The 15,715-nt window shown below is 24.4% G+C and overlaps 1 long non-coding RNA gene across 1 annotated transcript; it reads right to left on the reverse strand.

Annotated features, from left to right (window-relative positions):
* Window positions 1–9,050: 9,050 nt before the first annotated feature.
* LOC140920868 (uncharacterized) lies at window positions 9,051–10,909 on the reverse strand. The gene is made up of 2 exons (XR_012163436.1): window positions 10,722–10,909; window positions 9,051–9,303 (listed from the first exon to the last, which is right to left on the reverse strand). It is a non-coding gene; the product is annotated as an uncharacterized lncRNA (long non-coding RNA).
* Between the last annotated feature and the right edge of the window lie 4,806 nt (window positions 10,910–15,715).

Below are 15,715 nucleotides of genomic sequence, written 5' to 3' on the forward strand. Positions count from 1 at the left end.
ATAATAATAATAATAATAATAATAATAATTAAAATATAAATTTTATTTATAATTTATTACTATACTTTATTGTAATTTAATATTAGTATTTTATTTTTTAAATAATTAAATTAATAATTTTAATAATAAAGTAACTTTAAAATATAACAAAAAAAAAAAAAAAAACCCAGTGGGAGGTCGCTTCCCCAGGAAACGACCCCCTATTAACATTGCAAAATTTCCTCTTCAAGAGGTCGCTTCCCCAGGGAACGACTTCCTGAAGGAACGAAAAAGTAGGGCATTTCAGGAATATTGTTTCAAACTAGGGTAGATAGGGAATAAAAAAAAAAAAACAGGATATATGCATCAAAATCCCTTTTTTTACGGACATTTACAAAAATATCTGTAGTGAATAATAATTTTTTTTTTACATTTTCACTGACTATTTCTTTTTAAAACTAGACAATCGTACTATTTTTTCATTTGCAAAGACTGTGATGTAGTAATAGTAATAAGTATAGAAAACTGTTTAGATTAAATATAGTAATAATATTAAAAAAATAAACAAAAATTTAATGAAAAATATGGTAAAAGTGTTAAAATTAAAGTGAAAGTTTAATATTGTTGTTTATAATAAGAATAACAAAATAGATATTTTTTTTATGTGGATCGAATTCAATTTAAGGTTAACTATAGACTATTCTCATTTTCATTCACATAGATTTTGATATCATTTTCGATGACATTTTAATGACCATAGGAGCTTGTGGATTAACGGTATATTTTTTGTTGCGTTTTTTTCAATAAATTATGGGTCATAAATTCTTTAGAGATATTTATTAATGATATAAAAATATAAATTTAATATTAAAAAGAAAAGGCTTTGAGTTTTTAAAAGCTATACTCAACTTTTAATATCTTTTTATGACATTTATAGGATTTTACTAATAAATGCACTTGAGATATCTATTGATGAATAAAAAATACAGACTTTTTATAGATAAAAACAAAAGGCTTACTTTAAAGTATTTGAATATACAACATTTAAAAAATTTGTAAAAGAATATTTGTATTTTTAACAAATGTCTCTAGTACACTTTTTTAGTATTTGTCATATTTATATCTTTAAATGTTTAAAATCTTTAAGTCTCATATAATATTATCTACTTTTTAAGGTATAATTATTCTCTTAAAAAATACCTATGCAAATTAAATGATTGATCGTTAATAAATTTTATTTAAAGACAACTTTAAAAAAAATGATTTTGAATCTTGATAAAAATAATTGTTAATTAAAACTATTTTCATGTGGATTTGTCAATAAATATCAGTTCAAGAAAATTATACTTTTATATTTTTTTTATAACAAAACTAATATAATTGTCATTCATCATTAATGTAAAATAATTTTATACAGACATTCAATTAAATTACAATTACAATGCATAATCTTTAATTCCAAATTAAAGACCACAGTTAAAATTAATTAGGTTTCTCCAACCTTATCCTCTCCCTTCTTCTGGATACCCATAAATAGCAAGAAATTCAAAACAACATAAACAATACAACATGCCTCTTTTGCACTAATTATCTCATACCAAGAAAAGAGGCATTAAACACCTGGTCTACAACATATCCAAATCAAATATCAAAAAACTTAAAAGAACACACTAAATCTATATCTAATATCATGACGAAGTTGTCAAAATCATTTTGATTTAATCAAATAAATATTTCATATGGAGACGAAAATAGTGTACACTAGTATTACATATTTTTTTGTTTCTTCTTTTACAGGTCGTTTTGATAATTTAAGATATCAATTTTATCTTAGTCCGTCGTTAACTATATTTCAATTTTTTTCATAAAGTAATTGTTCTCCAAAGTTCAAAGTAATAAACAATTGAGAAAATTTTATGAGGACATATGCACCACCAAAAAAAAAGTATTGAAAATATTTTCAAAAAACGATTGTGCTGCATTGGAAATTTTTTATTTAGAAGTTTATTAAAAATAATAATAAGTGAGGTTCAACAAATAAAGTAGAGAAAATTAAAGATAATGATATAGTAGAATTTTTTGTCAAACTAACTTATGATTGGGAACCCGAAAAATTCTAAAAGCATGATGTATTAAGAGCATCTTTAACGGTAGCTAAATAAATTCATTCGTCAATATAGCTTTTAATTTTTTTAATATTTCATAATTGAAACTTTCATAATTTAATAATAATAAAATTATAATTGTTATTTTTTATTAATTTATTAATAATAATAAATTCATGATCGATAGTGGCACAATATACCTTATTTAATAAATTCACGTTGAGTTTACCATTAAAGATATTCTCATAAATGGAGGGAGTGTATGTTACCACAACTCTTATTTTGTAAACCACGAGCGCAAAACCAAAAATTAATATTCATGGGAGCTTGACAAAAATTTCCATATTTAAATTTTGATATATTTTTTATATTCCCATTTTATTTAATTTTTTTTTATTGTATCTTAATTTATATACTAAAATATCTTATTTTTTTATTAGAATTTTCGAAATACAATCATCTATAACATTTTATTTATTTTATTTCTTTTTAATAGATGAATAACTATTAATTTAATAAATAAAAATAATTAAAAATATATAAAATTATATTAATAAAATCAAATAAAATACAAAGAAAAAAATACTACGGTTGAGTAGATGTGTTATATTTTAACAATTCTCTCATATTTTACAGCTAAATTAACAATTTCATTATATTTTATTAACAATTATCTCATATATTTTTTTCTCCTAATCTATTAATTAAAAATAACAACTCCCTCCTAATTTTTCTGACCTCATAGTAGATTGTCATATCCTCTTTTTTATTTATTAGATCTAAAAGAAAAATAAGAAGGAGTTCTTAATAAAACAGAATAAAGTTGTTAATTTATCTGTAAGATAAAAGTGATTTGTTAAAATAATATAACATTTTATTTGTTTTAGCACATTTACTCAATTGTATTAACTTTGATGTATTTCTTTTATTAAATATATTTTATTTGATTTTATTAATATAATTTTATTTTTTAATTATTAAATTGACCATTATTTATTTGTTAAAAAAAATACATGATTGCAACCCACTACGGCATAAATACAAATTATTTTTCATGTGATCGCAGAGCGGACATACGACGTTGAAGTAAAAAATAAATAAATAAGATATTGTGGTATATAAATTTCAAAAAAGGGATATAAAAGCAAAATATCCTTAATATTTATATAAAAGGAAAAAATTATTTTAGTTTTTAAATGTGTGAGTGCAGCTACTACAGTTTTAAATTGATTAAAATTAAACATGTCAATTAACTTTATTTTATTAGTAATTTTATATATTAAATTAACTAATAAAAGGCATGTTTTAAAATTAAATTAACTAATAAAATATATTTTTTAAAACCAAAATAATTAATAAAATACATATTTTATAATATTTTTATATAAAAATGACAATAGAATTAGAAGGACCATCACACGGGCATGTGTATAACGGGTTGGTGTAGAAAATTTTGTTTAGTGGGGCTTTTAATCAAAATATGTGGAGCCAGAATTGGTGGGCTCATTACCACTCATATTAATTGAGCGTGCTTTGGGGTTAATGTTGACAACTAGTAAAAAACAGAAACAAGTATATGAGACAAACGAGCTTGGATATGGAAAGTTGCATGCTGGTTTTAAGCATTCATTTTATTTTATTTTTCACTCTACAAACCGCCAATTAATTTTGCCTACCCAAGTTTTGACTTTGCTTTTGGGGTCCTATATTATGATTATTAGCTGTTTTATTTGATCAAAAGTATTCGCTAATCCAGATCACCATGCCTGACCAATTTAGGAATGGTAAATTAATTAACATCATTACTCTACTAGTACATTTTTTTCTTATAGCCTAGCAAACCATAAACTCTTTAGGCCAACCCTTGCGATTGAAGAGCCTTTCGTTGCTTTACACATGACACGTTAGTTAATCATTGATACCCATGCCTACTGGCCTTATGCATCCATCCCTACCAAATATGCTTTCTTTTTCTTCATTGTTTTTAATAAGAGAAACCACAAATCTAATCATTAAAAGTATAAAGTGTTATTATTTTGGTATATGACTTAATAAAAATTGTAAATTAACAATCAAATTATTAAAATTATCTTTAAAAAATATTATTTACTATTATAATTTTTTTAAAAAAATATATTTTATTATCATAGTTCACAACCGTTATAATATTAGTAACTAAATTAATTGATATTTTAATGATTCGATTATTATTTTGAATTTTATTGAGGCAACGAATAAAATAACGATGTTCTACATTTTTAGAGACTAAAATATTAGTTTACACATTAGTTAACTCAATAAGCATTGATACCAAACAAGTAACCTCGTTGGATAGAAACATAAGAGTAATCTATCGGGTTCAAAATATAAGTAAGAAAATAGATGTATTTTTTTAATATAAATTGTATGTTCTCATTGTCGAATCTACACGTTTTTAATGTTAAAATAAATTAATGCTTGTGAAATATGATGATGTAGAGATACTGGTGAGACTAGTTTAATAAATTTTTAAGTTGTCAAGTTTAGTGGCGGATCATACACAAAGTATCGGGGGGAGCCGGTGAGTGACAAATATTAACTAAAATATTATAATTAAAATTCTTAAAAGTCATTAGTTTTTTTTCTATAGAGTTTCACACAATTCATACATATTAGACAAGTTGAAAAAGTTAGAATTTCAATTTTCACAAGTCACACACTTCACAAAAGTTTTTAGAACTTCACACAATTCGATCAAATAAAATATATTCATTTTACGATTTTCATCTTTGTCGAAAATTTTCTTCTTGAAAAAATGTATCAATTTTCTTATGTTTAAACATTGTGTCACTCCTAAAAAAAAATACACATATTAGTTAAAACAATTCAAAATTAAAAAATAGTACGACACTATATCATATATCAATGGTTAACATGTAAAAGTTTACTAATAGTTAGTAGCTGAGTTGCTAACTAGGGTGTTAGAGTTTGTCTGTTCGAGATTAATTAGTTTATTCTTCGATATTAGATAGTTTATCTATATATAAAACTTGTTGTATTAATTTTATTAGTATAAATTCTAAGAGAGAGAGAATAAATTGAGCAGATATCTAAGATGAGATAAGAGAAATACATAGGTGGAGAAGAGAAAAGCAAAATGTGATGTCAGTTTCTCAAAACCATTAAAATTTGAGTATATTTTAAAAATTTATCACTATTATTTTAATAATTTATCGTTATTATATATATAAAAAAATTGATAATATATCGTTGTTATTATATATATATATATATATATATATATATATATAATATAAAGAATGTTGTGGCCGTTGCCTGCTTCTAAGAAGATCCGTCACTAATCGAGCTGGAGAGATTGAATATTTATTAAATGCTATATAACATTAAAAATTATAAAATGAGTTATGTGTATCATGTAAACTTTACACATGAGATTGTGAAAGGTGGAAGGGCAAAGGATCGTGGTGAATTGAAAAAAAAAAGTTATTTTAATTGATATTTTGATAACTTGTATACTTGAGACAAAAAAAGGTTTACCGATAGTTATGTAAGATACCAAAAATTTTAGGTTTTCTCCTCTCTCTCCTCAATTTGTCTAGTTTTGTGATCAATTTTAAACCTTAAACTCAATATAATTGAAGTTGTCTTGTCTAGTCTCTTAAATTTTCAAAGATGCAAACACAAAAAATATTAGATCGAAGTAAGCGTCCTTGTTTTTTTTTTTTGTGATAGAAAAATAAGCTTAACTCAAATGCTAACATAAGAATTGTACAATCAAATTGATTATAAGAGGAGACATTCTTCATTCATATTTTGATATCAAACCTAATGATTAAGAAAGCCAAAAACACGTAAACATTTCAAAAGTATGAGAAGTAGCCAAATCAAATCTTTAATCGTAACAACTAAACTAATTTCTTCCACACATGGTTAATGAACAAGAATAATGCAAAATTCACAATATTTAGTCTCATCTATCTATGAAAAAATATTTGTTAGTGTTGACTCATATCAAATATATGTGGTATCTAACATGACCAATATAATCATATTTTGACAAGTCCTATGAAAGACTGAAAGAATGTTGAATTTGATAATAGTCTTCGTAAGCCTCTTATTCAAATTAAGACATCGACAACACAAGTCATTTGCCGTTGAGAACACCACTCAAAGACATAAAAACAAGCAATGTCTTGCAACGATGACTAACAAACCAATATTGCACTTAGATGACGAAATCATAGACAAAAATACACACAAAAATATGTAAAACCCCAATTATTTAAATAAAAGAGATTAATAAAGTAATTTGAAGAGATAGTTCTAGATACATAAATGGTCTTAAATCACTCATCTAATTGATGAAAAAGAAGCGAAGAGCTATTTTTTTTTTCTTCAATAGAGGCATATCTAGATTTAAGGTTTTCAAATAAATGTATTTGCATACGTTTAGACAATATGAGGATATAATATGGTTAATATGCGGTAAATTCGTATTTTTATAAGCATTCATTGTTTTTTTTTACTTATATTAATAGAAGTATGTGTTGATTTTAGTACTAAAATTACTTCTTCTTTTTTCTTTTTTTTTTAGAAGATTTGTTTAAAATTTAAGTTGTATTATATGTTTGGTTTTATTAAAAAAGAAATACTATTTTGGTAATTAAAGAGAGCCTAATTAGAACCTAAAAGAAAAGAAGTTAAAGAGTTCTTAACGTCCAGGTAAATATACTTGCCCTTCATATTATAAGGTATCAAAACAATCTAAAAATGTAGTGAATCCAACCTAATTAGTAATTAACCAGAAGCATGTATGTCGATTTGTTAGAGAAAGCAATCCTTTATTAACTTCTTCCCCAATATTTCTTACATACTGTATACAATAACATAGATAATTGGTTCAACGCATTCTTAATTTTGCAATACGGTCAAGCAATTCAAAATACCAATTATGTAAGAAATCCATTTATGTTGCTTGCCACATTTGAGATACCCCTGAGCTGAGCTCAATTCCTTCCCCCTTTTCCTATCCCTATACCTATAAAGCCAGAGTTAACAAAAAAACCTAACACTAGAAAACGACTTTTAAATTAGAAGCTAGAAATAAACCATACTTGCTGCAAACAATTAATAATTAATTTAAGAGAAATGTTAATAAATATTTTTTTTATACTTATTAAGAAATTAAAAATAGGAATATATTTTTAAAAGTAGTGTATTTAATATCTTAAAATTTTAAAAATTGATTTTTTTTAATGTAAAACTTATGTTATATATATATATATATATATATATATATATATATATATATATATATATATTCTTCTTAAAACTGGATTGGTTGTTAGACACTACTAATTTTACTTGTTAAGGATGTGAGGAGCTAAGTTTTGAAGTTCCATGATGGATTTAGAATTTAGGTATTCTAGGCAAATACAAAAATTGTCTTTGTGATTAAATATTTTTTTGTATTTTTTATTTTAAAATTATTAATAATTAAATTGTAATTAAGATTTTTAACAGATTAGTTTCATTTTTTTGTAAAAAAAAGGATAGAAATAAAAACAAAATTGTTTAATTTATAATGTGAATTAGTAAAGGTCAATTAAGATTTTAACAATTTCAATTTTAAACTTTTTTTCACTAAACACATGTTGAATGAATAATTAATATTATTAGATAAGATGTGCATGCATTGGAAAAAACAGTTAAATGTATTCAAGTAACTCAATAGTATGTAGTTTGATATTAATTCAATTGCTCAAATATACCTAATGACTTATAATTATTCAAACACAATTTCACCATAAGATTAGAAAAATTATCATATTTTTACAATTTTCAAGATTCATACATCATATTTTAATTAAGTTATTATAAAAAAAAATGATCTAACCCTAAATACAAAGTGTTATACAATTAAAAAAGTTTTGGTACTTCAAAAGTAAAACAAGTTTTGATACCCTTAAATAATTGGAGTTATGGATAGTCGTCCATCTCAACCGTACTTAAAACCATCGATGGTTCCACGATACAGTTTTGAAGTTTCCCACACAATCTCTTTTAAAAACACTACTTTAATAAAATAATATCACGGTGACTTAGTTTTTTAAACCTACCAACTTTGTTTTTTGAATCGATATACAAAATAGTAAATACTATTAAAATTTATAAACACAACTTTGAGATTCTAGGTTAGAATTCGAAATATAATATTCAACATAATAATATCGATATTTATCAATTGAATTGAAATTTAAAAATAATTACTTTTTATTTTGAACTATGAACTTAATTACTTTTTAAAGAAAATATTAACTTATTGTTTTGAACTATGAACTTAATTACTTTTTAAGAAAAACATTAACCGAATGAACATTAAAATAACTTAGATTTTCTTTAACAAACCATTGCAGGTGTCAATTATCTTCATTACTAGAAGCAGTGGTAGTGGTAATAGTGTCTTATTTCACCATGACATTCAAATTCACAATGATATGATAGTATTAGAAACACACAAAATACTAATTAACACCCAACTACTAAAAACATTCAAATTTATACGTTTTGCTTAATTTTAATTTTATTGTTCATATATAACTTTTTAAATTAACGGTGACTATTTTATGCAGAATATAAAAAGGTTGAGACTAACGTATAAATGTATAAAAGAGGTTTGTTTTGAAAGTGAACACTTATTTTCGTCTTTAAAAATCGCATGTGATTTAATTAATAATTATTGAAAGAAATGAAAATATTTTCAAATCCTTTAATCAACACTCCATTAGCCACTTCAGTTCTTAACATTGAAATATCTTTTACATTTCTCCGCCTGCACTAATCCTTATACAAATATATACAAAAAATAAATCATATTTATTACTATTAAAATAATATTTTCTATTTATTAAGAAGATATTCAAAATTTATAATATATAAAATATTAAATAAAATGAATAACTGTAATACCATAAGTTAACTGTCTAGAATATAACTTGAGCATTAACATAATTCGACAAAAGAGATAGTTAATACAAATCTTGACACAAAATCATACAAATGTATTAATACACATATTAATCCTTCAAAGAAACAAACAAAACAAATATGGAATACATAATACATCCATGGTTCAAAATAATTCCCTATAAATTTTAAGCAAACTATAGTGTAAACTGATATACTTCATTTCTCCAATTCGTGATCTAAGTCTTTTTACCTGTAAAATATTTGAATAACGTTGAATGAGATTACATCTCAGTGGGTCCAAAGGAATGAAACTAAATCAATTAACATTTTAATTCAGAGCTATATTTATCTTTTAAGTTTCTCTTCCATGTATATATATAGTTTTAACTCTTTCTAAATATTCAAATCATTATACGTGAGTAATCTAATGACTTAAACTCTACCTAACAAGCATGTCATAAAGACTACATTAGTTTTACTAATGTCCTCTTCTTGTTAGTAATTTTATTTTGGTAAGATTAGACATAATTACGTTCGTAAGTGGTGCCCCACTTACCATCGCTTACCCTTCGCTTCCGTCGTATATAGACAGATAATTCATCTAGTTAGGATAAATCATATACTTCTCACCTTAATCAAATATATAGTAATTATATATAATAATCCACACACACACACACACACATATAACTTCATCTAAAAAAGAAAATATATTAAAGACTACCACACACTCAACCTTGAAAATTATTATGATAACATAAACTATTAAGTCAATTATATCATACTAATCACATAATGTAAAATAAAGTTCAAGAGAACATGTTTAAGATATATTTTTCCCATAACAGCCCCAAATTTATGTTATAACAACTCAAAACTGGGTTTAACTACATAGTCAACTGACATGAACTTATAAGCATCAGAATTTAGTGAATGAGTACTATTTGGAAAGCTTATGATATATACTCTATAGATAAAATTTTATTTTATTTTTATTAAGCCCCTAATTCTTGCAGTTTGTCAAAATAAAACACAATGACAGAAAACAAACAAAACATCAATTTTGGTCTAACTTGTAACCCATTTTTCAGTATCAATACTCAATCAAACATCACAAATTTTGTACTCGATTTGAAGGTAATTGAGTCTAGTTTCCAGAAAACTAAAAATCATTCAAAACGAATGTCTAAAAGAAAATATTATGACCAAAACATCACTCATATGTCCTGCGAAAATTCAAGTTAATAACATTCCTTCAATCACACTAATTTCCTAACAATTCTTTGCAACAATAATGCTACAAATTATGAGTAAATCAGTAATGAACACATCAAAACAGAATCACAATTTTCAATTTACTCAATTTAATTGGTCACAAAGGAGAAACTCAAAATCTTTAATTTCAAACCCATAAAAATAGCATAATTTCATGTTAACAAGGAAACTCAATACTACAATAATCTACTATCAATTTCACTCATAGAACTTCACATGCATAATTTTAACCATCATTTCAAAATCTCTAAATCCAACCAAGAATAAATTAAAAAAAAAAAAAAAATCATTTTCTTCATTTCAATTTTCAAACCCTTAAACCCCAAATCTCTAATCCATGGAACATATTAACTCATACATGCATGAATGGGAAAATAGAAAAAGGAAACTCACCTCTTGACTTCCAAAAGAATGGAGAAGATAATGGTACTCTCAAATCTTTCTACCTTGACTTCTAGCAAGAATTGCATTTTTCCTTTCTCTTTTCTTGTTCTGTTAAAGTTTTTGTTGTTGTTGTTTTTTTTTTTTCCTTTCTTTCTCCTTCTCTCCTTTCTTCTTCTCTATCTTACTATTTTTTTCTCTTTCTGTTTCTATGTTTCCCTCTTCCTCCCTTCTTTCTTTTTTTGTTTGTTTTATTTTCTTCTCTTTTTCCCATTAATCCCCCATTTTTATTTCTTTATTATTATTATTATTATTATTATTATTATTATTATTATTATTATTATTATTATATACTAATAATTAAAACATAAAAAATTATTATCAATTATTTATGCTAACGAGGGATGTTACAATAACTAAATTAATATACTATATAAAAATAAAAATAACATCAAAAAATATAAAATTTTATTAGCATAGTAGATATCAATATCCAATCTTGCATCAACTCTTCTTCTCTACTTTAAATTTTAGAAAAAAATCTACACCCACGTCTAATGAAAACAAATTCATTGTCATAATAGAGAGATTTTAAACGAATGTCTACGAGTGCAAGTTATGTTGTTATGCTCCGTAAAATTAATTATGTATTTCCTCACTTCACTAATATAAGCAAAAAAATATCAAATTTTAGTCAATATTATAAGTAAAATTTAATTACTTTTGAACAATTTAATTTAATGCTCTTATTTATAATATAGTATTTCAAAAATATTTAATACAAATAGTTGAATGTTTAACAATAAAAAAATAATTTAATTAATTTGACATATATTTTACATAAGATTTAAAAAATTAATTATTTTATTAACTTTCTTAATAATCGTTATTTTTCTTTTGCATAGATAATAATAATCAATACATTTTTTTAATATAAAATCAATATTAATTATTAAATTTATTTTAAAAAAAATTATACTCACATGATCTTATTATCACTCTAATTCTTTTGAGCTATTAAACCATTCTTAATTACTGGTAATCATTGTCAACAAAAACTTAACACCAACCAACAATAAGAATCAAATCATAACGTCATAATTAAAGCGGAAGTTGAGCTGAATTATAAGCTTGTATGTATAAATACACATGTCATTGTCCTGAAATTATATTTACTAAATAAATAAATGTCATAAATGGTCGTATAAGTTGTAAAGAAACTGAAAATGGGGCCATAGATATTGACCAGCAGCAATGAAAGTAAACCCAACAGCTACATTTGAAAATTTAAAGTTAGCTAAATTATTATTCAACCTCTTAATTTTTTAATTTTTTATTATATTTTAGTTTTTAATAGTGTAAAATATAATATAATATCCAAATTTTTAATGATATATTTAAAAATTGAGAAGCAAAATCATAGAACCAATGAACATTTTACCTTCAAGTATAGTGAACAAGCACCAAAATAGTAATGAATCGAAGGAGCAATTAAAGGGGCAGATCCTTTATGAGAAACCATCAATTGCAAAGGACCCAAAGCCCAACTATAGGGAGGTCTAATACTTTAGGACCCGCCTAGTTTATAGCCCTTCTTGGATAAACCGGGGTCACTACTCAGTGCCTTTAATCCATCTATGGAAAACCTCTCTTACTTTACTCCACGCTTTTATTGTGTATTTCATCTAATAAACATCACTTTAATAAAAACTAAAATTTATTAAACGATTAAAATTTTATAAAAACTAAATGATAATTTTTATTAATTCAACAATTAAATAATTTCAAATGAACATATAATAAAGTTTTAAAAAATACAAGTAATATTGAGATTATATAACAACAAATTTTGGATTCATATAAAATTTTGTAGAGTGAACATGCAATTTGATCATTGAAATTTTAAGCATCGATCAAATTAATCCTTAAATTTTGTGAATTGACAAATACATAATTGAAATTATAAAATATCAATCAAAATAATTTAAATGTAAATTTTTATCGTTAGATATTTTGATATGACATCATACTTGAATATGTGGTTTATCCGCCTTGATCTCACATTAATGTCATCTTCTTAAGAAAATTTGTTGATGAAATTTTGTTATCTCATAGAAAAATTTATGAGTAGTTGTACTTGTGTACGGACAAATTACGAATAAATTAATCCATGAAAAATTTAAATTTTATTAAAAAATTAGTTTACATTGTAATAATATTGATATGAGATCAGCGTGAATAAATCAAACATTCAATTAACATGTCATATTAGAATCTCTAATGATAAAAATTTAATATGAACTATTTTCATTTCCATTTTATAATTACAAAGATGTTTTTGTTAATTTGCAAAATGCAGAGATTAATTTGACTCACACTTATAATTTAAAGGATCAATTTGCATATTTCCTCAAATTTTGTATTTGATCACTAATATATTATTTTAATAATTAACGATTGAATTAATGAAATTATGGTTTTTATTTAGTTATTAAGCACAGTAATCTTCCACAGTCAAGATCTCCGCATATATATACTCCCTCCAGTTTTGTATTTAAGAAAAAAATACACACATTAAAGAATCAACCAATTTTTATTGAAATTGAAAAATAAGTACACCAACTTCTATAATTATCCATAGAATACTTTGTAAACATAAATACATCAATCATGACATTGAAAATATGAGTAGAAAAGATTAAATTAAATTAAGGATGTTATTGAAAAAAAAAAATTAATACAGTAAATATTATTAAAAGTTGTTTATATTTTAAACTATAATTTTTTATAGGCTTAATTGCACTTTTGGTACCCCTATTATAGGTGAAAATTGAAAGTAGTCCCCCAATTTTGTTTCTCCCCAGTTTTAGTCCCCAAATAGAATTTGAGTCCAAATCATGATGAGTTGACATTTTTTTTAATGACGTGTCAATAAAAAGCTGACGTGGCAGACGCATACATGGAATAAACTTATTATTATATTATTTCTGATTAAAAAATATAATTTATATTTTTAAAAATCATTATTATAATTGTTAAAAATCATTATTACAAATAAAATTTATTTGTTAAAATTAAATTAAAAGAAAAAACACCTAAAATCAAAAATCCTAAACAAATCAAAATCAAAAGGATTCACTCATGAACCCTAAAATCATTCTGAACCCTAAAATCATGAATCCTTTTGGACTCAAATTAGAAATTGATAACTTCCATCTTGTTGCAAACCCATATCATAAACTTCAGAATCTGCATCTCTAACCCTTGGTGAAGCGTTGTTTGAAGTCCTTTGAGTATATTTTCCATACCTTCTGCCTGCAATGGAATTACTCCCTCTCTGTGTTCTGCCAGAACCATCTCTTCCTTCATGCATCCTATTAGACCCATTAACATCCTTTAACATAAACCTCCGTTCATTTTCCTTCTTCCTCAATCTTATATCACTAGATCCATTAACATCCTTTGACATAAACCTCTGTCCACTCTCCTTCCTCCTTGATCTGATATCACCAGAGCCATTAGACCTATCACCATCCTTACATAGAATACTCCTTGCACCCCTTTTATTCCCGCCTTTGCCATCAAAATTCACTCCATTCCTCCCATACAAAGGAGAAAAACGCTCTCCATCATCCGGCCCATCAACACCCGTGGGAAAAAACTTCTTTCCATTCCCACTCTTCCTCATTCTATCATCAACATTCAATCCATTCCTCCCAGAGTTCAAAGAAGAATAATGCTCTTCATCATCCATCCATTCCCACAGTTTGGGGGGTTTCTCCACCACCTCCCAAGGCCTCTCCAGGTTAGACACAGCAGCCTTAAGCTCAGCTCTCTTCCTCATTTCATATATCTGTCGCTCATAAAATTTCATAAAATCCAAAAGGATTCATGATTTTAGGGTTCAGAATGATTTTAGGGTTCATGAGTGAATCCTTTTGATTTTGATTTGTTTAGGATTTTTGATTTTAGGTGTTTTTCTTTTAATTTAATTTTAACAAATAAATTTTATTTGTAATAATGATTTTTAATTGAATTCTTGTTAATGTATACTCAAACTCTAGATACACTTCTCTTTAAAATATAAAGGTCTATTTGATACAGTTTTTAAAAACTATATTTTAATTTTTAAAAATTTAAAAATAAAAAATTTGTTTGTTAGAGATTTTTATATCCAACAGTTTTGTGAAAATGTTTTAATTTTCTGTTTTAAGAAGAAAAAAACAAAAACATCTTTTAAATATTTTCCTTTTCTATTTTTTAGCTTTAAAAACACACGGAAAATAGATAGTTTTCATTAATGGCATTTGTGTAAATACGTTGAACTTCTTCTTCTATATTTTTATTATTTTATTTTATTAGTTTTTTTTTTACACACTCTTCTAAATTTTGTTTTCTATATTTACATTGGTTTGGGTGAATTTTTTATTTTTTATTTTGTCTATTAAAAAATAATTTTTTGTTCTCAAGTCATATCTCAAGTTGAATGTTAAATATTGAAACCGAAACAATGTGAGTTATTTATAGTAGTATTTAGCTATGTGAGTTATTTAATATTATATCCAAAATATTTTACTTGTATGTAAATGTTATTAGTTGAATTTTTCTATTTTTTACTTTTATTATTTAATATAAGAAAAACAGATTTTAAAAATTATAATACCAAATAGTTTTTTTTTTTAATTCTCTATTCAAAATCTATTTTAAAAAATTAGATTATAAAATATGTTTTCTCTTTTTCTCATCTCTAAAATTGTTTTTAGAAACAAGTATCTCAAACAAATTTTTTCTTTCATTCTATTCTTTAAAACAATTTTAAAAATTTAGATTTATACAATAATTTTTAAAAATTAAAATGCAAAAGTGTTTCAAACATGCCCTTAATGTTAGAGTTTTATGTTTTATGATTTTAAAGACTCAATTTTTAGATTTGAATAATATCTCTTAAAATATTAAGACAAATATATATATATATATATATATATATATATATATATATATATATA

The sequence above is a fragment of the Cicer arietinum genome, chromosome 6, assembly GCF_000331145.2.
Source record: "Cicer arietinum cultivar CDC Frontier isolate Library 1 chromosome 6, Cicar.CDCFrontier_v2.0, whole genome shotgun sequence".
Classification (NCBI taxonomy): Eukaryota; Viridiplantae; Streptophyta; class Magnoliopsida; order Fabales; family Fabaceae; genus Cicer; species Cicer arietinum.